At 36.0% G+C, this 25,364-nt stretch overlaps 1 long non-coding RNA gene and 1 pseudogene across 1 annotated transcript in view; both read left to right on the top strand.

The window, feature by feature from the left end:
* Positions 1-25,364, top strand: part of LOC140528982 (uncharacterized) — a 206,795-nt gene that overhangs the window by 101,540 nt on the left and 79,891 nt on the right. The window lies entirely within an intron of this gene.
* The window catches only part of LOC140530456 (olfactory receptor 10R2-like), a 34,237-nt pseudogene continuing 9,110 nt past the window's right edge, over positions 238-25,364 (top strand).

Here is a 25,364-nt window from a genome sequence, read left to right on the forward strand (position 1 = left end):
AAAATTCTTTTTGAGCTCTTCCATGGCCTGAGACAGTTGCATATTCATTTCAGAGGTTTTAGATGCAGAAGCCTTGACTTTTAAGTCTTCCTCTGATGGTATTCACTGTTCTTTCTCATCAAAAGGATGGAAGAAAATACCTGCTCACCAAGAAAGTGACTCTCTATTGTCTTATTCTTTTCCCCTTTTATGGGCATTTCCCCAGCCAGTTACTTGACTTTTAAGTTCTTTGTCAAGATGAGGGTATACTTTGAGACCTGTAAGTTCTCAGTTCTTCCAACGTGGCACAGTCAAGAGAGAGGAGTTTCCTCCTCTCCTGATATGCACTCTGGTCTGGGAGCAACTGCAAGCACTCTTTTCTGTCAAGGGTCTGCCAGTAGAATTCCCTCTCCACAACTACCTATAGCTCCACCATGCCAGCCAGGGCTCCTCCTCACCCCAGGGCCACCACTCAGGGCTAAGATCCAGATCAGCACCTCAATTCCCCCAGTGTCTTCATGCCAGGGCTCCAACAATGGAAGCTGCTGCCATCAGGGGCCAGGGCTAGACCACTGCATTCCCTTCTCAGGCAGGTGAAAAAGCTTTCTCACTGACCTTTGAAACTGTCTTTGGCATTTGTGAGTTGAGGAAAATGGGAATCACAGAAACTGCCAGTGGTGCCTCAAAGCCTGCTCTGGTTCTGTCCCTAATGCACGGCCAAGGCCAGGCTGTGCTCTGCTCTGCGCCTGGTGCGATAGACCTTTCCTATCATCATTCCAGACTGCCTTGGGCTGTAAATCTCTTTCAATTCATCATTTTGTGGCTTCTGCTGTTCTAGAATTTGTTTAGAGTCATTTTTTACAGGTATTTCACACACACACACACACACACACATACACCAAGGAAATCAAAGTTAGAAATATATATTAAATATATAGAAATATATACCTATATTTATTATATTATATATGTAGAAACATATATCTATATATAGATATAGATACGTGTGTGTGTCTATATATATATATCTATATCTATATCTATCTATCTATCTATCTATCTATCTATCTATATCTATATCTATATATATAGATATAGATATACATATATATATATATATATATATATATATATATATATATATATATATATATATATATATATATATATATATATATATATATATATATATATATATATATATATATATATATATATATATATATCAAGCCCAGCAGCAAATTTCTGAATCAAAGACTATGGATTTTTTTTTTTCATTTTTCTTTTCAAAATTCCAAATTGCTTTCCAGAATGATTAGATCGATGTGTTGACTGTTGGGTATACAAACAGTATATTAGCATGCTTGTTTTCCTATTTCAGCACAATTTTTGATACTGAGGAACTAAAGTACATTCTCATAAATGGAAGTGTGGAGGGCCAGGATGGAATGCAGTTAACAAGTTCCGGATAGACCTTCGGGGAAACTATTCTTTGAGACTGTTCTCATTATCATTCAGAATGGCTCTCCATGGCCCCCAGATGTTGCTGTCTCCGTGAGATAGACAAGAGAACTACAGAATACAAGGGATATCCAAAATAGATGCCCTCTAGGCTAACAGTCTTTAAGACAATAAGACTGGCCATATCACTAGCACAGGAGACAAGCAGTATGTCACATAGCAGTTTCTGTCTATAAATATCCTGACCCTCGGATCAATAAATGGTGTTGGGCTACCTTCTCTCGCCTGCCCATGTGTCTTTCTTCTTCACCACGTCACCAAGCTGCATGGGGACGCAGGCAATCCACCACATGGAAGCATAACTAAGTGAGCAGAAACAGGATTGTACACAGTAATAGCAATATTGTATGATGAATAACTGTGAATAATAACCTATCTATTCTCAGAAATACAACAATCTCATACAATCCCAAAGGACTCATGGTGAAAAATTCTATGCACATCCAGAGAAATAACTGATGGCATCTGAATACAAACCAAAACATACTAATTTTCATTTCCCTTCTTTTCTTTATTTTTTTAGTTTGAATTTTCTTCCATAAAAATGAAATGGAAATGCTTTGCATGATTACACATGCGTAGCCTATAGCAGATTGCTTATTGTTTCAGGGAGCAGGGAAAGAAGGGAGGAATGAACAGAATTTGGAGCTCAAAACTTTAAGAAAAGGAATATTAATTGTTTTTGCACATAAATGGAAGAGAATAAGATTATTTAAAAGTAACACTTTAAGAAATTATGATACCTGGATGTAATGAGATATTACTGCTTTGTAGAAGAAGTCATAAATATAAAGAATTCAGAGAACCATGAGCATACCTAGGAGTTAAATGTTGAGGGAGGTATTCAAAACCAAGAAAAAAATTACATGTATCTACATCAATGCAAAGAGAAATAACAACAACTAGAGAAACCTAAAAATTATTTAATTCTAATATTCAAGCTTGGCTCTGGAGAAATACTGGGGAAATGCCTATCTCTTTCTTTCAAACAGAAGTTGGGGGCTACGGGTTTAGAACATTGCAGATGCTGAAGACTTATGTTGACATGGTAAATACTTTGCTGAAAAACTCCCCCCTTTTGTTATTTTGTTTTCTTTTTCATGAGGAATGATGTCCTCTGAGTAAGAGCAGAAGGTCTTAACTTTCATTTTATGTCATGGACCCCTTGAAGCCTAACACTCCTATAATGACATTTTAAAATGCATAATGTAAAATATATGGAATTCCAAAGGAAATCAATGATATGAAATAAAATTATTAAAAATTTTTTTTAGAAAAGTTCTTAATCCCCACATTAAGAACCATGGAAGTAGAGGATGGGAGAAGGATATAACGGAACAATTTAGATTCTCAGAAATTTAGGTGGCTGAGAGAGGGAGGGAGGAATTGGTGGAGGTTATCTGAGAAGAAATGAGAAACTACAGAATAGGCAATGTTAAAAAAATTAATCAGAAAAGAATACAAAGATTTTCATGAATCATTGAGAGCTTTAATAATATTAGATAGCATAGAACAGTTATATGACTTATTAACCCCACTTCCTCTAGCAATTTATAAGAAGACTGATGCTCAGATGATTTAGGATAATATTTTTTGAAGGAGCAAACAATGAGTAAAGGAGTCAAATTTAATTGAGAGTGTTTGTTTGAGCTAGTAAAACGAGTTAAGATTGTGAAGAGAAGGAAGAAAGACAATAGCAAAGAAAGTTTGGGGGTGACTGGAAGTCACAGTGTGCTGAAAAATACAGTTATACCAGTGAAATACAGTGAACCAGAAGAAGAAATTGTAGTAAGTAGAATATTGAGGCTAAAAGGAGGAATTTTAGAGTTCTGGACCAGGTAGTTGAATCATTTGTGGGTGATGATAAAATTAAGAGCATAACCATTCCTATGTATGACTGAAGAAGAATTTAAATGGTGGCTACTAGGGCCTAGGAAGTTTCTGGACTGAGAGATTTAGATGTTCAAAGTAGTATGGGAATAAATATTGAGGTCTCCAAATATGAGAGGAAGAGTTGGGGTATAGAGGAAGAATATGAGCTGGATACTGACTTCCTTGACAAAGAAGGAGATTGACCTGAAGATTGGAGTTGACTGTTGAAGTTGGCCTAGGTGATTAATAGAGGGAAGGAACTTTGAGGGTAGGATTCTAGACCATGCTAAACTAGGATGTCCATTAGTTATTCAGAGTCTGGGGGTAGAATAAAATAAGACCCTCTTGGTCATAAAATGCAATTAAACATATATACTAATAATAATAAATTAAAAGAATATAACTTCCAATGTTAAATATTGTAAGATACTATTATAGTTGACCTCCACGATCACCACAAAAATCCTTGTTGTTAAGTTAGGAACTCAGGAAGTAATTTCCCTCCAGACTCTTCAGAGCTGAGATATAATTTCTGACTCAACTCCCTGAGACAATAAGCATGTTATAGTTCAGGAGGCAAAGTCAACATGTCATCCCCTTCAAGGATCAGTCCTGTGTACAGGGTACTGGGTGGGGCAGTTGAGGATGGATAAAAGAGAGCTTTGATCCTTAGTTCCATTCACCATTGGCCAGTAGGGATGGGAGTAGCATTCATCCATCAACTGTAAATAGGCCCACCTGCCTTACCCCTTCTTCTCATTGTTGGCTCCCTGCCCTCAACTGTAATTGAAGAACAAATATAACCCCTATTACTAGAATAAAAACTTCTGAGTAAAGGTGAAAAAGGTGGATGAGATATGGAAGGGAGAGTGCAGAGAGAGGAGTATGCCTACTCTTCTTCCTTGACCAGTGCTTTAGGAGGACAGGAGAGAAACCTCACAAACCTGGAGAGATTTCCAAGGATGCAGCATCTTCAGGAGAGAGAGACAGCTTTCTGACATCCCAAGATTATAGAAAAGGGTAAAAGAATCTAATATCAAGAGGAGATTATTAACAATTAGATGAGGATTCCAGTAGATATATTGGGATGAGAGAGCAGAAGATGATGGGGATTGTACAGATATTAGTACTAAGGTGTATTGTGGTGAGGATACAGAGAGAGATAAAGGAATTTTCGCTTTTTTATTCTTTAAATTAATAAATTAATTTTTAGTTTTTAACTTCACTTCCACAAGACTTGAGTTCCAAATTTTCTCCCCATCTCTCCCTTCTGCCTACTCCAGACATCATGCATTCTGATTACCTCTTCCCTCAATCTGCCCTCCCTTCTATCATACCTCTCCCTTGTCTAATCCACATTGTCTCTATTTTCTTGTAGGATAAGATAGATTTCTATGCCCCATTGCCTGAGTGTGTTATTTCCCAGTTGCATGTAAAACATTTTTTACACTAGTTTTTAAAACTTTGAGTTCCAACTACTCTACTTCCCTCCCTCCCTACCCATCCCCATTGAGAAGTCAAGCAGTTCTATATAGGTTATACATATGTAGTCATGCCAAATACTTCCATAAGAGTCATGTTGTGAAACACTAACTATATTTCCCTCCCTCTTATCCTGCTCATTTATTCTATTCTCCCTTTTGACCCTGTCCCCCCTCAAAAGTGTTTACTTCTAATTACTCCCTCCCATTGCCCTTCCTTCTATTCCTACACCAGACTCCACTTATTCCCTTCTCCCCTACTTTCTTGTAGTCTAAGGTAGATTTTCATGCCAAATTGAGTATACATGTTATTCCCTCCTTAAGCTAAATACGAGAGGAAGGTTAACTTTTTCTCTCTCACCTCTCTCCTCTTCCCCCCCATTGAGAAAGCTTTTTCTTGCCTCTTTTAGGTGAGAGATAATTTACCCCATTCTATTTCTTCCTTTCTCCTCCCAATATATTCTTCTCTCACCCCTTAATTTTATATATTTTTAGATATCATCCCTTCATATTCAACTCACCCTGTGCCTTCTGTCTATATGTATATATACCTTTCAACTATCCCAACATTGAGAAAAGTCTCAAGAGTTACAAATATTATCTTTCCACGTAGGAATGTAAACAGTACAATTTTAGTTAAAGTCCCTTATGATTAATGTAAAAGCTGCTAGATCTTGTGTTGTCCTGTTTGTGTTTCCACAATACTGGAATTGTTTCTTTCTGGCTGCTTGCAACAATTTCTCCTTGACCTAGGAGCTCTGAATTTTGACTACAATATTCCTAGGAGTTGTCCCTTTAGGATCTCTTTCATTAGGTGATCAGTGGATTCTTGCAATATCTGGTTTTAGAATATCAGGACAGTTTTCCTTGATAATTTCTTAAAAGATGATGTCTAGGTTCTTTTTTTGATCATGACCTTCAGGTAGTCCATTGATTTTTTAAATTGTCTCTCCTGGATTTATTTTTCAGGTCAGTTATTTTTCCAATGAGACAGTTCACATTGTCTGCTATTTTTTCATCCCTTTGGATTGGTTATATAATTTCTTAAATTTTCAAAAAACTTCTATCTCCTCCATTCTAATTTTTAAGAAATTATTTTCTTGGTGGAGCCCAGCCAAGCCCAGTGTGGACTGCAGCTCAGTGTGGACTGCAGCTCAGCATGGACTGCAGACTAGCATGGGGCTGCGTAGTAGAGCAGGGACTGAACCCATAACAGACTTCAGGGAGCCATGGGCAACAGCAGTTCCTAGATTGCTCAACCCACAAACACCACAGACAACTTCAAAGGTCAGCTGGAAGGCTGCTTCACCCAGGAGAGGGGAGCATGGTCTGGACTGTTGGCAGCAGTCACTGGAGTGGTAGCTTCCATTTTTGGAGCCATCCACCTAGAGCCCCTGGGGGAATTGTGATGTTGATCTGAAACTCAGCCCTGAGCTCAACCCTAGGGTGAGGAAGAGCGTTAGTGTGGTGGAGCTAGAGGTATTTGTGGTGAGGGAATTCTAAATGCAGATTCTGGGTAGAAAAGTTTTTGGTTGCTCCCAGACCAATGTGCAGGCCAGGAGAGGAGTAATTCCTCTTCCTTGATTGTGCCACCTTGGAGGAAATGAGAACTTACAGGTCCCCAGAGTATATCCTCATCTTGACAAAGGACTCAAAAGTCAAGTAACTGGCTGGGAAATGCCCCCAAAAGGGAGAAAAAATAAGACTATATAAGGTTACTTTCTTGGTGAACAGGTATTATCTTGCATCATTTCAGATGAGGAAGGACAATGCTTACAGTCAGAGGAAGTCAAAGCTTCTGGGTGCAAAACCTCCAAAATAAATATGCAGTGGTACCAGACCATGGGAGAGCTCAAATAAGAATTTTGAAAATCAAATAAGACAGGTGGAGGAAAAATTGGGAAGAGAAATGAGAGCAATGTAAGAAAATCAAGAAAAATGAGTCAAGAGCTTGTTAAAAAGGAGACCCAAAATATGCTGAAGGAAATAACACCTTTAAAAATAGGCTAACTCAATTGGCAAAAGAGGTCCAAAGAGGCAATGAGGAGAAGAATGCTTTAAAAAGCAGAATTAGACAAATGGAAAAGGAGGTTCAAAAGCTCACTGAAGAAAATAGTTCTTTAAAAATTAGAATGGAGCAGAGAGAAGTTAATGACTTTATGAGAAACTGAGAAATCACAAAACAAAACCAAAAGAATGAAAAAATAGAAGATAATGTGAAATATGTCACTGGAAAAACAACTGAGCTGGAAAATAGATCCAGGAGAGACAATTTAAAAATTATGGGACTACCTGAAAGCCTTGATCAAAAAAAGAGCCTAGTCATCATCTTTCATGAAATTATCAAGGAAAACTGCCCTGATATTCTAGAAGCAGGGGGCAAAATAAATATTGAAAGAATTCACCAATCACCTCCTGAAAGAGACCTGAAAAGAGAACCTCCTAGGAATATTGTAGCCAAATTCCAGAGTTCCCAGGTCGAGGAGAAAATATTGCAAGCAACAAGAAAGAAACAATTCAAGGACTGTAGAAATACAGTCAGGATAACACAGGATCTGGCAGCTTCTACATTAAGGGATCAAAAGACTTGGAATATGATATTCCAGAAGTCAAAGGAACTAGGATTAAAACCAAGAATCACCTACCTAACAAAACTGAGTATAATACTTCAGGGGAAAAGTGTCATTCAATGATATAGAGGACTTTCAAGCATTCTTGATGAAAAGACCAGAACTGAATAAAAAATTTGACTTTCAAACACAAGAATCAAGAGAAGCATGAAAAGGTAAACAGGAAAGAGAAATCATAAAGGACTTTCTAAGGTTGAACTGTTTACATTCCTAAATGGAAAGATGATATTTGTAACTCTTGAGACTTTTCTCAGTATTTGGGTAGTTGGAGGGATTACACACACACACACACACACACACACACACACACACACACACACACACACACAGACAGAGCACAGGGTGAGTTGAATAATAAGGAATGATATCTAAAAAAATAAAATTATGGCGTGAGAGAGGAATATATTTGGAGGAGAAAGGGAGAAAAGGAATGGGGTAAATTAATACTCATAAAAGAGGAAAGAAAAAGCTTTTTCAATGGAGAAGAAAAGGGAGGAAGTCGGGGGAGAGAGTGAAGCTTACTCTTTTCACATTTGGCTTAAAGAGGGAATAACATGCTCACTTAATTTGGTATGAGAATCTATCTTACATTACAGGAAAGTAGCGGAGAAGGTGACAAGTGGGGTGAGGGGGATAATAGAAGGGAGGACAAAAGAGAGAAGGAAGCAATTAGAAGTAAGCACTTATGGGGAGGGACAGGGTCAAAAGAGAGAGTAGAATAAATGGGGGGGCAGGATAGGATGGAGAGAAATATAGTTAGTCTTACACAACATGACTATCATGGAAGTCTTTTGCAAAACTACACATATATGGCCTATATTGAATTGCTTATCTTCTCAGTGGGGATGAGTGGGGAGGGAAGAAGGGAGAGAAATAGGAATTCAAAGAATTAGGAATGAATGTTGAGAATTGTTTTTGCATACAACTGGGAAACAAAGAGATACAGGCAATAGGGTATAGAGATCTATCTTGCCCTAGAGGAAAGGAGAGAGGATGGGAATAGGGGAAGGGAGGGATGTGATAGAAGGAAGGGCATATTGAGGGAAGAAACATTCAGAATGCAAGGTGTTATAGAGTGGGGGAAGGGGAGAGATGGGGAGAAAATTTGGAACTCAAAATTTTTGTGAAAATGAATGCTGAAAACTAAAAGTAAATAAATAAACATTAAAAAGAGTCACATATGAAAGCAAAAAAAGAATAAGAAATTATCTTTTTTAGTGAACTTTTGGACCTCCTTTTCCAGCTGGCCAATTCTGATTTTTAAGGCATTCTTCTCCTCATTGGCTTTTTGGATTGCTTTTGCCATTTAAGTTAGTCTGTTTTTTAAGGTATTTTCTTCAGCATTTTTGGGTCCCCTTTAGCAAGCAGTTGACTCAATTTCCATGACTTTCATCACTCTCATTTCTCTTCCCCAACTTTCCTCTACTTCTCTTACTTGATTTGCAAAATCCTTTTTGAGTTCTTCCATGGTCTGAGACCAATTCACATTTTTCTTGGAGGTTTTAGATCTAGGAGCTTTGACTTTGTTGTCTTCTTCTATTTGTATATTTTGGTCTTTCTTGTGACCAAAGTAAGATTTCATACTCTTTCTTTTTTCAGTTTTTTTGCTCATTTCCCCAGCCATTTACTTGACTTTTGAGCTCTTTGTCAAAGTAGTTCTGTACTTCCTTTTGGGATGGGGTGTGTTCTGTCAGTCACTTGGTGCCCCACAATCTGTGGGTCTAGAGCTCCAGATACAGCCACTGCCTCTGCCCCTGCTGCTGCTGCAGCTGCAGACTCCTCCACTCCTTCCACCATGTTAAGCTGGCGATGGGCCACTCTAGCCTCTCACATAGGTCAGACAGGTTCTTTTCCACTGACCTTTCGATTTGTCCTCAGTGTTTTGGGGTTGTGAAGTCTAGAACCCACCACAGGTTCCAGAGATTCAGTCCCCTGATGCCTTCTCAGGTCTGTCTGTACAGCTGGGGCCATGTTGGACTGCATTCTACTCCCAGTGCATCATGATACATGCTTCCCATTGATTTTCAAGGCTGTCTTGGTCTGGAAATTTGCTTCACTCTTTCATTCTGTGGGTTCTGCAACTTCAGAATTTGCTTAGTCTTTTTTTTTTCTTTGCAGATATTTGGCTGGGGTTCAGGGGAGAACTCTAGAAAATCCTTGCTTTTACTTTGCCATCTTGGCTCTGTTCCTAATTTTTTCCCTTTCAAAACAAGTGACTCTGAAGCATGGACAATAAGGGAAAGAGAATTAGAAATATTTTCACCAGAGGATAGTGAATGATGTTAGATTACTATGATGACTGATTAAAACAATGAGGGCTAGGTTATCATAGTTTCAAAATCTGAGTGTCAGAAGAAGATAATTACCTTAGACACATGGAATCTAGGATGAATTGATTTTTATTTATTTCATGAAATATTTTCTAATAAAATATAAAAAATGTTAACATTAATTTTTAAAAAATTGAGTCCTACATTCTCTCCCTTCCTCTTGTCTCTTCCCTAGCCCTGGAGAAGGCAAGCAATGTCCTATCAATTATACATGTGAAGACTGCAAAACATACTTCCATATTATATATGGTGCAAAGTAAAACGTACACACCAAATTAAAAAAATATATGCACTCAGAGTTCATTAGTTCTCACTCTGGAGGCAGATAACATTTTTTATCATGGGTCCTTTGGAATTGTCTTGGATCATTGCTTTCAGCAGAGTTAGCTGATCACAGTTGATCATCCTTACAATATTACTGTTTTTGTGTGCAATGTTCTCCTGGTTTTGCTCACTGTGCTTTTCATTACTTCATATAAGACTTTGTTGGGCTGAATTTACACTCTACATATGACCAGTAACCTTATCTTAAGAAAAGCTAGTTTGAGACTCACTCAATACACTTCCTGTATGAGGCATACTCTCAACTGCTGATTTCTGAGGACCAGGAAGCAAAGGGCCTCACGGTAGTTTAGAAGTGTTGAGCCTTGGGATCTAAAGTGACTTTGAATTCCTGTAAGCACAGGTGCAGAAAGTTTCCTCTTCCATCTGTTTCCCATTATTCCTCTGGCAATTGTAATTGATTACTAGTCACTACTGATAGTGATTTTCACATGGGATGAGATTGTTCTTTCATTAAAGATGTCCCAGATATCGCCCTCCCTCATCCCCCTCCCTCACAGTGTCGTTTTTCTGGAAGGTGAAATGAAAATGATAGTACCAGCGGGAGATGAGCTCAGATTGTTCTGTTGCTTTAACTCCTTCTTCAGCTTTCTCTGCTTTCCATATGCAGACTGCCACAGCTCTAGCCTGTGCCAGTGCAGCAGCCCAGCCTAGTGAGTATGTCTCTATATTTTAATATCTCTTTTAGGAGGAGATCTATGTGTGTATGAATGTCAGGACTGAGGAAAGACCCTGGGAAAGATTAATGACTAGGAGTGGTGATGATCCCTGACACTCAGCAGGCAGATGGTCCCTATTCTAGGAGGCTTCACAAGGTTGCTTACTTTCTTCCCTACGTTCCCCAGTTCTCCTCTTCACTGGAAAGACAGAGGCTGAAATTCATGAATTTTTACCCCATCTGGAAGAAGAGGGGCCACTCAGCCCAAATCCAGTACTATTCTTAGTGGACAGAAGGACCATAATTGTAAATGACCTCTTAGAGCTGAGCTCAGGGTGTGGAATATATTCTGGAATTTGGAATTAAGTATGGAGTCCAGAATTCCTGGGTTTTAATTGCAGCCCTTTGATTTCTTCCATGCCTCATTTGAGCCAACACTCTAGATGTAAGTCCAACCATATTTTCTGTACTTTGGTTGCATATGATCAATATATTTGTAGTTTCTATTGGGACAGTCATGGTGATCCAAATATTCCTGACCAGATGGGGTTAATCACTCTCTGTTGGAATCTGGGTCTTTTAGATGACATCTATATGTATTCATTTCTCTGGTTATGGTTGATATCTGAGACTTCCTTCTCGTTTGTCTCTGTGTCAAATCGAAAACAAAAGCCCACTTCATCTGGAGTGAAAAATTTGTGCTCAAATTCTGCCTCTGCTGCTTGTGTGACATTGGGCCTATCCGATAACCTGGAGCTCAGTACAGTTCTCTATACAATGAAGAGGGTAGAAGGAATTTAAGTTCTAAATCTATAAACTCCATGACCCTATGAGGATGATTCTCATGCCAATTTGAACCCAAGATCCAGAAAAAGATACAAACTAAATTCTAATTAAAATCAGAAGAAAAAACATATCTGAAATTTAATAATAAAAGTAACATTTGTATGGCACCTTAATGTTTATACAATTAATATAAGAAATCTGTGTCTGTCTTGCTGATGTGAAGATTATCTCTAATGATAAAGATTTCAAGTCAACTACGTTTACCCGTTATTTGATAATCATGGCCTAGGCACCCTATTCATAAACATGTGTTTTTGTATATCTATAAGGCAAAGAATTATAACAAATGATTCCTGCCCTTTAGAATCTTACATTTTATTTATAGGAGAAGGGTATAAACATGGGGCCAATGAAATTTTAAAAATGCACTATTTACATAATGAGTCATAGCAATAAAAACAGAGATGTGATAATATAGCATGATTACTTACCAAATTAACATGACAGAGAAAACATCGAATTGTCAGAATTCCTGCAAATCCTCAAAAGCTATTTTTAAAATGAGACCAAAGAAATGAATAAGCAAAAGAAATGAATCGTCATAAAGAGACTGTTTATCCTAAAAGCTAAAATCTAGCCACAGGTTTGTCTGACCAGTATAGCCAGTCTTAGTTTTGGAACAGGCTGCCTCAGGTTCCTTGTGTCATAAGAAAAGAGGACAGTACTACACAGGACTATTAGCTACTTAAAGCTACGCAGATTCCAACAGGATGGAGAGGATGCTCATTCATTCTTCAGTTGTTGTTTCTGTTTTGTCCATGGTACCAGGTCATTCTCTCTAGCTCTTAGCTCAGCTAACTATTTTGGTGCAAACGTACAATTCTTTGGAACTCCATAGAATGCTTTTCTATTATAATGTACAACTGTGATGATGAAGACATGCAGCTTTACCCAGAAACAGGCACAGCTTGACAAGCAACTAATGGATATCTTTCCAGGAAATAACAAAGATTGGGGGTGGGGGTGGGGCAATGAATTAAGAGGAGTCACACCTTTTTAGCTTCAACAACCCCTTTCTGCTTCTTCTGCGGCTCAAAATCAATCCACACAAGGCCTGACAAAGCCCATCCAGTGACTGAGATACTGTTGAATCCTTCCTTCCTTCCTTCCCTCCTTCCTTCCCTCCTTCCTTCCCTCCTTCTTTCCCTCTTTCTTTCCTTCCCTGCTTCCTTCCTTCCTTCCTTCCTTCCTTCCTTCCTTCCTTCCTTCCTTCCTTCCTTCCTTCCTTCCTTCCTTCCTTCCTTCCTTCCTTCAATATTTATTTTCATTATAGAGCTTAGGTATAAAATATGTCCTAACAGTCCTGTCAGACAAAGGCATTTAAGAGAAAATTTCAACCTTTAGTAAATCAAAATGTTAATTATTCATACTGTGAAATGATTATTTCACAAAATAACATAACATAAATAATTAGCAAATATTATTTCATTTTATTTTTACAGCATCCCTGAAAGTTAGGTAATATTCTTATCCCTCATTTTGAGGAAACTGAGTCGGATAAACATTCAGTGACTTGCCCAGCATCATGCAGCTAAGTGCATATATACATATGTATATGTATGTATATATGCACACACATACATACCTATATACATATACACATATATGTATATGCATATATACATATATACATAAATGATATTATATATAATATATACATACATACATACATACATACATACATACATATATATATATGTATAAGTATCTGAGGCCAGATTTTACCTCAGGCCTTCCTGACTCCAGGTCAGGAGCTCTACCCACAGTACCATCCAGCAAAACTAACACTATTGCCACCAAAACAAATTTTGAATGAAACTGAGTGTATTGAAGACCAGACTATTTGTTCCCCATTATTTGTATCTTTCTGATTGTCATCAGTGGGTCTCTCTGTGACTCATATCATATGTGCCAGGTTACCTTCTCCCCATGTCATCTTTACTATTCTGTTTTGCATGCATTTAACCTTTATTTTTTCAACAGCTAAACTCATCCAGGGATTGCATGATTGACCTGTCCTTGATCACCTCCCTGCTTGAGGAGGATTTCCCTCACACCAAACAGAAATATATGGTAGCCAAGAGCAATGCTGATTTAGACTAGGAACTCATGTGTTACAAAGTATGATGATGGAAAATTATAAACAATATTTGCCTTTGACAGACATGGTCTTTCTCATCTCTTTCTGGAAATGTATCTATTCCATTAAGGTATGGTGGCTTAAAGGATCTTCTGACATCCACCAACTTGGAAGAGTCAAAACTTACTTTTATGTGCCATGACTGTCAATATGAAAAATCTTCTTACAAGTAGGGTCTATCTCTTTTTCTGTTTGAATTCCAGGCACTGAAGCATAGTGTTTAGTATAAAGTAAGCACTTAATGAATGCTTTTTGATTCATTCATTCATTCATTCATTCTTGGAGAAAATCAACATTACTGACAAACCTTTAGACATCCTGATTAAAAAGAAGAGGGAAGAAGTCTAAATTAGTAAAATTTTAAAAAATTAACAAGATAAAGTCAGAACAGTAAAGAAATAATCAATCAACAATTATTTAATATGCACTGTGTCCTGTCTAGGAACTTGGGATATAAAAACAAAGAATGAAACAATCCTTACACACAAGTAGTTCACATTTTTTGGAGGAGATAACAAATACATATAAAATATATGAAATATGAATATGAATTGAATACAAATATGTAAAAAGGAGTTAAATAAAAGATAGTTTAGAAGGAAGGCAAAGCCAGTTGGAGGGATCAAGAAAGACTTTATGTAGTTGTCACTTGAAATGTATCTTTAGGAAGGGAGATAATTTGTAAAGCACAGGTAAGGAAAGAGTGCATTAAGGACATGTAGGTCAGCCAGTGCAAAATAAAAATAATTATTACAGAGTTATAAATAATATAAATATATTATAACCATATACATAGTTATATGGCAACAAACCTAAAATTCTGAAGAAATAGATTGTTGACAAAAATATAAAGTATGTAAATTAACATAATATAATTCAGATATTAAATAATTCAATTCAGAGAACTTTGGGAGTATGACAACATGGTAGGCTTCATAGGAGCCAAAATCCATTGCATATCTTACAGTAAAGACACTGAAAGGAGCAATGATGAAAACCAAAGAGAAACAGTAATAAGAGTTATATTAGAGAGACAATTAGATCCTTAACTTCTTTGTTGTTTATTTTTTTCATAACATTTGTCCAAGAGAGATATATTTAAATACTCATCTATTATAGCTTCAGTATCTCTCACTGTAACTCATTTTTTCCTTCTTTTATAAGCAATTCTGTGCAGTGCATATATGTTATGTTTCAATATTACCTCATTGTCTACTGAATTCAAATCTGGCCATAGATCTTTATAAACTATTTGACCCTGGACAAATCTCTTAATTGCTACCTACTTCAATTTCCTCAAGGTAATTAATTTTAATAGCATTTTATTTTTCCCAATTATATATAAAAACAATTTTCAACATTCATCCATTTCATCCATTCAACATGGAAAAAAGCAACAAAAGGAAATAGTATGCTTTAGTCTGCATTCAGACTGCTTCCCTCCTTTCTCTGGATACAGATAGCATTTTCCATCATGAAAATTTTGGAATTGTCTTGGATCAATGTATTGCTGAGAACAGCTAAGTCTATCATAGTGGATCATTGCACAGTGTTACTATTACTGTGTACAGTGTTCTCCTGGTTCATGTAAGTCTTTCCAAGTTTTTCTGACATCCCCCTGCTCATCATTGCTTATAGTACAATAATATTCTATTACATTTGTATACTGCACTTTGTTCAGCCATTCCCCAAGTGATGGACATCCTCTCAATTCTGACATCTCTATCACCACAAAAAGAGTTGCCATATTTTTGTGCATGTGGGTCCTTTTCCCTTTTTTCTGATCTCTTTGGGATACAGCTGTAATAGTGCTATTGCTCTATCAAAGGGTATGCATAGTTTGATTGACCTTTGGGCATAATTCCAAATTGCTCTGTAGAATGTTTGGATCAGTTTACAATTCCACCACCAGGCATTAGGGGAGGAAAATTTGTCATTTGATTATTAATATTAATTTGTAACATTCCCTTCTCTGTGTAAAATCCCCATTTTTCAGTTTAGTTCAAATAGAATTCCCAGGAACTGGCTAAAGATTGTGACCACATTCTAGCCACTCCCAAGGTGGTTAGTAGGCCTTTCTGTTTAATAGGTGATCACAGATGCAAGTCTAAACTGGTCACACTACCAATAAGTGGCCATTGTGTCCTTGCTTTTGTAATCAAATTTGGGGGTGACCTGGTCTACAAAAGTGGAACCAGCCAAGGAAAGGCTGATGAGGGTGGTTTTCCTAAGTCCAGAGTGCTGGAGGTGACTGGACCGCATGATAAGGCCATGTTCTCTAACTCCTCCAAACAATGATTAAGTAATGAGGAGGAATAGAGAACTCTTAGCCCAACTTCCCATTAAATGTCCACCAATCAAGGTTGTTTTTCACTTCTCATGGGAGATCCCAATGATGTACTGTCAGAAGGAAGACACTTGGTTTAAGGAGGCTGAGGAAGTTTTATTGGGTTCCTTGATCAACAAAAAGGGCCATTAACTTGATTTGTTGGTGATTTGCTAGCCTTACTAATAAATTGATAAATCATAACCAGAACTTTGTCTCTTGGAATTTTATTTGTGACATTCCTCATCTATAAAATGTGGACAATAATAGTACCTCCCTCCCAGGGCTGTTGTGAGGAATAAATAATAAAGGTGATAAGGAATACAGTAATGCAATATTTGTGAAGTATTTTGCAAACCTTGAAATATTTCTTAAATGGTAAGTATTATTACTATTATTATTGTATTTGAATGCATTTTATACAGTTTCTTTTTTAAATTTCTTTGACATATTTGCTGCTGCCTTGTCTGGAATAATTTTTATTCTTAATTTTTTTTAAGTTCTTCTGAAGCATAATAGATTTTTGTTTTGTTCATCATTTTAACTTTGTGATTTTTTTTAAACTGTGTTTCTTATAAGATAACATATTGTTTAATTCTTCTTTATAATCCAGCTGCTATCCCCTTTTATTTAATGGTTGAGATCATCTCATTCACAGTCAATTATGAAAATTAATTGTGTATTTCCCTCTGTCTTATTCTTTCATACTTTTCCCATCTCTTTGCTCCCTACTCCTTTTTTTAAAAAAAAATTTATTTATTTAGTTTGAGTTTTCAACATTCACTTTTATAAGATTTTGAATTTCAAATTTTCTTCTCCATTTGCTCCCTCTTCCCTAAGACAGCATGGAAAATGATATTGTCTGTACATGTATAATCATATTAAACATATTTCCACATTAATCATGTTGTAAAAACAAATCAGAATCAAAGGGAAAACAACCGGGGAAAAAAACCTTAACAACAACAACAACAAAGAAAAAAACAAAGAACAAGAAGAGGAAATAGTGTGCTTCCATTTGCATTCAGATTCCATAGTTCTTTTCCTGGATGTGGATAGCATTCCCTATGGAGTCTTTTGAAATTGTCTTAGTTAATTGTATTGCTGAGAAGAGCTAAGTCTATCAAAGTCAGTCACTGAACAATGTTGTTGTTACTGCGTACAGTGTTTTCCTGCTTCTGCTCAGTTCACACAGCATCAGTTCATGCAAGTCTTTCCAGGTTTTTCTGAAGTCTGCCTGCTTATTTTTTCTTATGGAACTATAGTATTCCATTATATTCATATACCACAACTTGTTCAGCCATTCCCCAATAGATAGGTATCCCCTCAATTTCCAATCCATTGCCACAAAAAAAGAGCTGATATAAATATTTTTGCACATGGGGGTCATTTTTATTTTTTAATGATTTCTTTGCAATATAGACCCAGTAGTGGTATTGCTGCATCACAGACTATGCACATTTTATAGCCTTTTGAATAGAGTGCTAAATTGCTTTCCAGAATGGTTGGTTACATTCACAACTCCACCAACAAAGCATTACCTACTCCTTTTTTAGAAAGAAGAAGAGGATTATGGAATGAGAGTGTGCTCAGGGCCAATGTTGTATTCTTAATGCAATCAGCTTCCACTCCCTTGCTCTTCTCTTCCATTTACACCAAATCCTTAAAATTAATTTCATGTCTTTTAAGCTCTTGACGAACCTATCCCCAAATTTAAGACTTATTTTGATTATGACTAATCTTTCTTTGAATCTACATTTCCTTATGTATTCTCTCTCTCTTACTCTCATTTGACAGGTTCAAATGAAAGGGGGATCCAAATGATACCCACTCCCCTCACTGCATCCTCATTTTCATTTTGTGTCCTGATTATGTGAAAAAATAAGTGCATCAACCATGTCTCCACTTTCTTCCCTAATATATCTTTTCCACCCCACCTTTCACCTTGTACATTTCCTTTCAAGGTCATCAAACCATACTCTCAGGCTGTACGTACATGTATATGTGTGTATGTATGTATATATGTATATACATATATACACCTACACACATATGTGCACATGTACATATATATTCAGACATATATTATATTTTATTTTCAGATGCTCAATATTATTTGGTACTTAATTTGACTAGAGATTTTCATTTATTTTACAGAAAGTATTCATGATTTCTCAGCAGGAAGGTTCTCTATGAGTTCTTGGCCTTTTCTTTCTGTTCCATATTTTCCAACACAGTTTTCACTTTCACAGTCACAAGGGAGTACGTTTTCATTCACCTGTTTTTCTCTCCCCCATAGTTTCTCCTTCTTTGGAGAGATTCTCTAAAATGCTACACCAGATGACCTTCTAGGTCCCATTAAGTTCTCATCTTGTGATCCTGTGAAGATGTGATTTAGAAGATGAGGTTAGTGTATATGCAATGGGATCCACTGATCATTAATAAGGACAATCTTCTTTTGTTTCTTATCAGGTCTCTGAATCTGACTGAAACTCTTCCACTCGAGACATCTCAGAAATGTTACCCAGTGGAGAAAGCCTTGGAATTATCTTACTCAGTGAAATTATAGTTGGAGTCCTAGGCACTACATTCCTCCTTTACTTTTACATATTCAGTTTCATCACTAGCTACCAGAAGAAACCCATAGACCTGATTCTCACCCACTTGTCCCTCCTCAATGTCATGTTTCTGCTCTCCATAGGAATACCCCACATAATTACAAGTTTAGGAATGATAAATGCTTTCGATGATATTGAATGTAAAATTATCATATACATAGGAAGAGTTTTCCAGGGCCTTTGTCTTTGTAGCAATTGCTTATTGAGTACCTTCCAGGCCATCACCCTTGGTACAGACTATCTCATGTGTGGATGGCTCAAAGCAAGAGCTACTAAATGTGTCATCCCCTCTTCGTTCCTCTGCTGGATTTTCAGTCTGTTGACACATATAGCTGTGCCTGTTTCTGTGACTGCACCAAGAAACCACACAATTATCAGGAACAGATGAAGACTTGACTTCTATGCTTTTTATATTTATGCTACAGGCCTTTTAAAAATTAGAATATGGACATCCATTTATGAAGCTATGTGGTGTGTGCTTACAGTATGTGCCAACACTTACAGCATGGTTGTCATGAAAAGACACCACCAAAGAGTCCTTCACATTCACAGCACCAAATTCTCTCCCAGAGCCTCTCCTGAGATCAGAGCTGCCAAGGCCATCCTGATACTTGTGGGCACTTTCTTTGGTTTTTGTTTAGTCAGTTACATCTTGTTTCATATATATATATATATATATACATATATACTATATATAGTAACTAATAATATACTATAATATATAGTACTAATATACTATAGTATATATAGTAACTAATATCTGGACTATATATGTTTCCATGCTTATGACACGGTATTTTCCAACTCTCTCCCCTTTCATACTGATATTCAGTGACCCTAGAATCTTTCAGTTTTTCATCTGACTACTGGGGACCTAAAATTCCATTTCCACAACTCCTATCACTATTCCAGATTACACCATAATTTCTCTTCCCTGGGGTTGCTAGGTGATGCAGTGGATAGACCACTAGCTCTGCAATCAGGAAGACCTGAGTACAAATCCAGTTTGAGACACTTCTTAGGTATGTGACCCAAATCTTGTTTCCTTTAGGCTCCTCATCTGTAAAATGAGCTGAAGAAGGCACTGGAAAATTATTCCAGTATCTTTATAAAGAAAACCCTAATGGGGTCATGGAGAATCAGACACAAGTGAAAACAGTTCAACAATAATGAAGTCTGAGCTAGACTCAGGAAAGAAGTAACTGGGATGCTTCTCATCTTGATAAAGCAAATGACCACAAGGCATTGGTGAGTGTAGGGTGTTTGTGAAGAGAGGCTTACTTCTCTACAAATTTAATTAACCTACACATAAATGTTCCCACTTCAGAAATGGTATCAGTGACTAGTCATTCTTTCTTTTGTTTCTATTTAAAGTGTCAAATGCCCCATTTTACTTGTATTTCGAGTGTTTCTTTCATTGGGTAAAAGTATGTTCAAGTGCCAACGTAATGTAAAAATAGTCACCAATAATCAACATAAATCACTCCAAGCCTGACTAAGGATTAATAGGCAATCATTGGAAGAGAGATAGAGGTCCTAATTCACAGATATGTGACCATAATCACTTAGGAGAAGATCTCATGTTAATACTAATTAATGAGCATCCTATAACTGTCTTCAGCAAAAATGTCTCTGATTCTAGTTACTTAATCTGAAATGTGTAATCATTTATCTGAGGCTCTTCCTCAAGTGATGTTTTTAAGGATGGAGGTAATAGCCTCACTCACGTCATAAGATACTGTAATTAAAATAATAGCAACAGAGAATGTTTGTAAATTAGGGCATAGTTTGTAGGAGAAGAGAGAGAGATATGAAAAAGTAATTAACAGGGTATAAACATTTCAGTCACCTTATTTGAATAATTATAAATGGTTGTATCAATTAATAGTTTCACCATCAATACACCAATGTGCCTATCGTCTAAAGCATATTTTCATGTTAGTCAAAGTTATGAAATAAGAAACAGATAAAAAGAAAAAAACACAAAAAGAATAAAGTAAGTGAGAAAATAGGCTTTGCTCTGCATTTAGAGTCCATCAGTTGTAATTTGGATGCTGACAGCATTTTCCTTTGTGAATCCTTTGTACTTGTCTTGGATCATTGTGCTGCTGAGAAGAGTTGATCATCACACAATGTTTCTGATACTGTGTACAATGTTGTACTGGTTCTACCCATCTCACTTTGCATTGGTTTGTACAAATCTTTCCAGGTTTTTTTTTCTGAAATCTTCCTGTTCTTCATTTCTTATGGCACAATTGTATTCCATTACATTTATATGCCACAGCTTGTTCAGCCATTCCTTAATTGATGGGCATCTCTTCATTTTCCAATATTTTGGTGCCACAAAAAGGGCTACCATAAACATTTTTGCACATGTAGGTCCTTTCCCCTTTTTATGATCTCTTTGTGATACAGATGCAGTAGAGGTATTGCTGGATCAAAAGATATGCACAGTTTTATAGACTTTTGGGCATAGCTCTAAATTGCTGTCCAGAATAGTTGAATTAGTTCACAACTTCACCAACAGTGTATTAGTGTTCCATCTTCTCCAATATTTTTCATTTTCTTTTTTTGTCCTATTTGTCAATCTGACAGGCATATTGTGGTACATCAGAGTTGTTTTAATTTGCATTTCTCTGATCAAAATTGATTTAGAGCAGTTCTTCATAGATAGCTTTGATTTCTTCATCTGAAAACTGCCTCCATATGTCCCTTAATCATTTATCAATTGCAGAATAGCTTGAATTCTCATAAATTTGACTCAGTTTTCTGTGCATTTGAGAAATGAAACCTTTAGCCAAGCCACTTGCTGTAAAGATTGCTTTCCATTTTTCGGTTTTTCTTCTAATCTTGCTTGCATTGTGGAGTTGATTTTTGATTGTTTATTTTGTAATCTGCAACTTTGATGAATATATTAGTTATCTCAACAGTATCTTTGCTGAATCTCTAAAATCTTCCAAGTCTATTATCATATTGTCAGTATGTAGAGATACTTTAAAATCTTCTTTTTACATATCTTTATGCCTTGAATTTCTTCCTCTTATTTCCATTGCTAGCAATTTCCAGAACTGTTTCAGTTGTGAGAAAGTGGGTTCTTGCTTTGTTCTCATATTTATTGAAAAATATTCTAATGTATCTCCATTGCATATGATTCTTCCTTTTGGCTTTAGATGAATACTCTTTAGGATATGACAAAGGTCCTTCTATGATTAGGCTTTGTAGTATTTTTGTCATAAATGAATGTTGTACTTTGCAAAAGGTTTTTTTTCTGTATCTATTGAGATAATCATATAGTTTATAATAATTTTGTTTTTGATCTGGCTAATTATCTTGATTGTTTTCCTAATGATGATCCTTGAATATCTGATATAAGCCCAATTTTGTTATAATGAATACTTTGTAGGATAACTCCTTTTAATCTATTTACCAGAATTGTATTGAATTTTTTAAAAATGACGATCATTAAGGGTATTGATCTATAATTATCTTTCTGTGTTTTATTCCTCTCTGGAAGCTTATTTTCTAAATTTTTGAAAATAATTTGCATCAGTATGGAAATTAATTATTTTTTAAAGTTGATAAAATTCTCATGTGATATCATTAGGTCAAAAATTTCCTCCCACCCTACTCTCTTTAGTAATACCTTTAGAGATAATTCTATTTTCTTTTCCTTAGGTTAAGACCTGTATTTTGTTTTCTATTAGTTTGGGTATTTTATCTTTTTGAAGATATCCCTCTATTTTGTGTTCTTTGCTTTTTTAGCATATAGCCATAAATGATATAACCTGATTATTCTTTTTATTTCTTCTGGCTTTGTTGTGCTTTCACAGATATCATTTGCTATTTTGTTAATTTGATTTTTTTGTCCTTTTAAATCAGATTTGCTAAAGGTTTGTTCACTTTATTGGTCCCTTCAATGAACGAGTACTTGGTATTATTTGCCATTTCTGTGGGTTATTTTTTCATTTTAAATTTATCCATTTCAGTTCAAATTTTTAATATTTTCCCTTTTGTGCTTATTTTAGTTTTGTTTATTTGTTGACTTTCTGGTTTTTAAAAGCATATTCAGTTAATTAATCATCTTTTTTTCTATTCTGTTAAGGTATGGTTGTCAGGGATATGATTTCCCCACTGAGGATTCATTTAACTATATCCCAGAAATATTGGTATTTTTTTAACATTATCATTTCCTTTCATCAAATTAATTGTTTCTGTGACTTATTATTTCACTCACTCATGATTTGGAATTTCATTGTTCAATCTCCCTTTGGGTCTGGATCCTTTGTTTATATTCCCTGAAATTATTACTTATTTTTGTTGTTGCTTTAGGATGTGGAGAAGATAAATTTACTATAGCTGCCTCCCCCAACCCTCCCCCCTATTGGTTTACAGTACCTCTGTTTCCTAATAGATAGCTAATTTTTTTATATTAATTTTATTTATTTTCAGTGTTCTACAATCACGGCCATAAAACTTAGATTTTTTTCTCCTCCCTCCCTCCCCCCTACCTTTCCCCACCCTCTCCGAGACAGCATACAATTTTATATAGGTTCTACACATACATTCCTATTAAATACATTTTCACCATAGTCGTGCTGTATATAAGAATTAAAATGAATGGGAGAAATCATATAACAAACCTAAGCGTAATACAAAAGAAAATGATCTGCTACACTCTTCTATTGAATTTCATAGTTCTTTCTCTGGATGTGGAAGGCATTTTGCCTTAAAAGATCATTGGAAATTTTTTTTAAGTCTTTGCATTGCAATAAAGTTCCAAGTCTACCAGAAAAACCTCTCGCATACAGTGGTCGTTGCTGTGCACAAAGTTCTCCTGGTTCTGCTCCTTTCACTCAACATCAGATCATATAAGTCTTTCCAGGCCTCTCTGAAGTTTTCCTGTTCAACATTCCTTATAGTGCAGTAGTATTCCATTACATTCACATATCATAATTTATTCAGCCATTTCCCAATTGATGGGCATCCCCTTGATTTCCAGTTTTTGGCCACCACAAAGAGTACTGTTATAAGTACTTTTGTACATGTGGGACTCTTTCCCATTTTTATGATCTCTTGGGGATATAGTCCTAGAAAGCGATATTGGTGGGTCCAAGGGTATTCATATTTTTGTAGCCCTTTGGGCATAGATCTAAACTGCCCTCCAGAATGGCTGGATCAGCCCACAGCTCCACCAATAACGAATTAGTGTTCCAACTCTCCCACATCTTCTCCAGCATTTAACATCTTCCTGTTTTGTCCTGTTAGCCGATCTGATAGATGTGATGTGGTACCTCAGAATTGTTTTGATTTGCATCTCTTTAATCAATAGTGATTATAACTACAAATAGCTTTAATTTCTTCCTCTGAAAACTACCTGTTCATATCCTTTGACCATTTATCAATTGAGGAATGCCTTGTATTCTTGTACATTTGACTCAGTTCTCTGTATATTTTAGAAATGAGGCCTTTATCACAGTTGCAAAAATTCTTTCCTTGTTTTCTGCTTCCCTTCTACTCATGGTTACAATGGGTTTGTTTGTGCCAAAACTTTTCAATTTACTATAACTAAAATTATCCATTTTGCATTTCATAATGTTCTCTGTCTTTTTTTCCTCGTAAATTTCTCCATTCTCCATAAATCTGACAAGTAAACTATTGTTTCCTCCCCTAATTTGTTTATAGTATCTGTCTTTATGCGCAAGTCATATAGCCTTTTGGATTTTATTCTAGTATATAGTGTCAGGCATCGATATATCCCCAGTTTCTGTTACACTATTTTCCAGTTTTCCCAGCAGTTTTTGTCAAATAGTGAGTTCTTTTCCCAGAAGGTAGGGTCCTGGGATTTATCAAACAGGAGGCTGCTATAATCATTGTCTACTGTGTCTTGTGAACTTAACCTATTCCAATGATCTAAATTTCTGTTTCGTAGCCAGTATCAAGTGGTTTTGATGATTGCTGCGTTATAATACAATTTGAGATCTGGTAAGGCTAGGCCACCTTCCCTAGCATTTCTTTTCATTAATTCCCTTGATATTCTGGACATTTTATTCTTCCAAAGGAATTTTGACATTCATTTTTCTAGCTCTAGAAAATAATTTTTGGTAGTTTGATTGGTATGGCACTGAATAAGTAAATTAATTTAGGTAGAATTATCATTTTTATTATATTAACCCAGCCTACCCACTTGAAACTGCTGTTTTTTCAGTTATTTAGTTCTGATTTTATTTGTATGAAAAGTGTTTTGTAATTGTGTTTATGTAGTCCCTGCGTTTATTTTGGCAAGTAGACTCTATCTCTTGCTGTTGGACTTTATTAGTAATGTATAGAAATGTGAATGATTTATGATAGTTTCATTTGTGTCATGCAACTTTACCAAAGTTGTTTATTATTCAGTAGTTTTTTTACTTGATTCTTTAAGTATATCATCATATCATCTGCAAAGAGTGATAACTTAGTTTATTCCTTGACTATTCTAATTTCTTCAATTTCTTTTTCTTCTCTTTTTGCTAAAGCTATCATTTCTAGTACCATACTGAATAACACTGGTGAAAATGTATATCATTGTCTCACCCTTGATCTTATTGGAAATGCATCTAGCTTATCCTCATTGCATATAATGCT

Source organism: Notamacropus eugenii, chromosome 2, assembly GCF_028372415.1.
Source record: "Notamacropus eugenii isolate mMacEug1 chromosome 2, mMacEug1.pri_v2, whole genome shotgun sequence".
Classification (NCBI taxonomy): Eukaryota; Metazoa; Chordata; class Mammalia; order Diprotodontia; family Macropodidae; genus Notamacropus; species Notamacropus eugenii.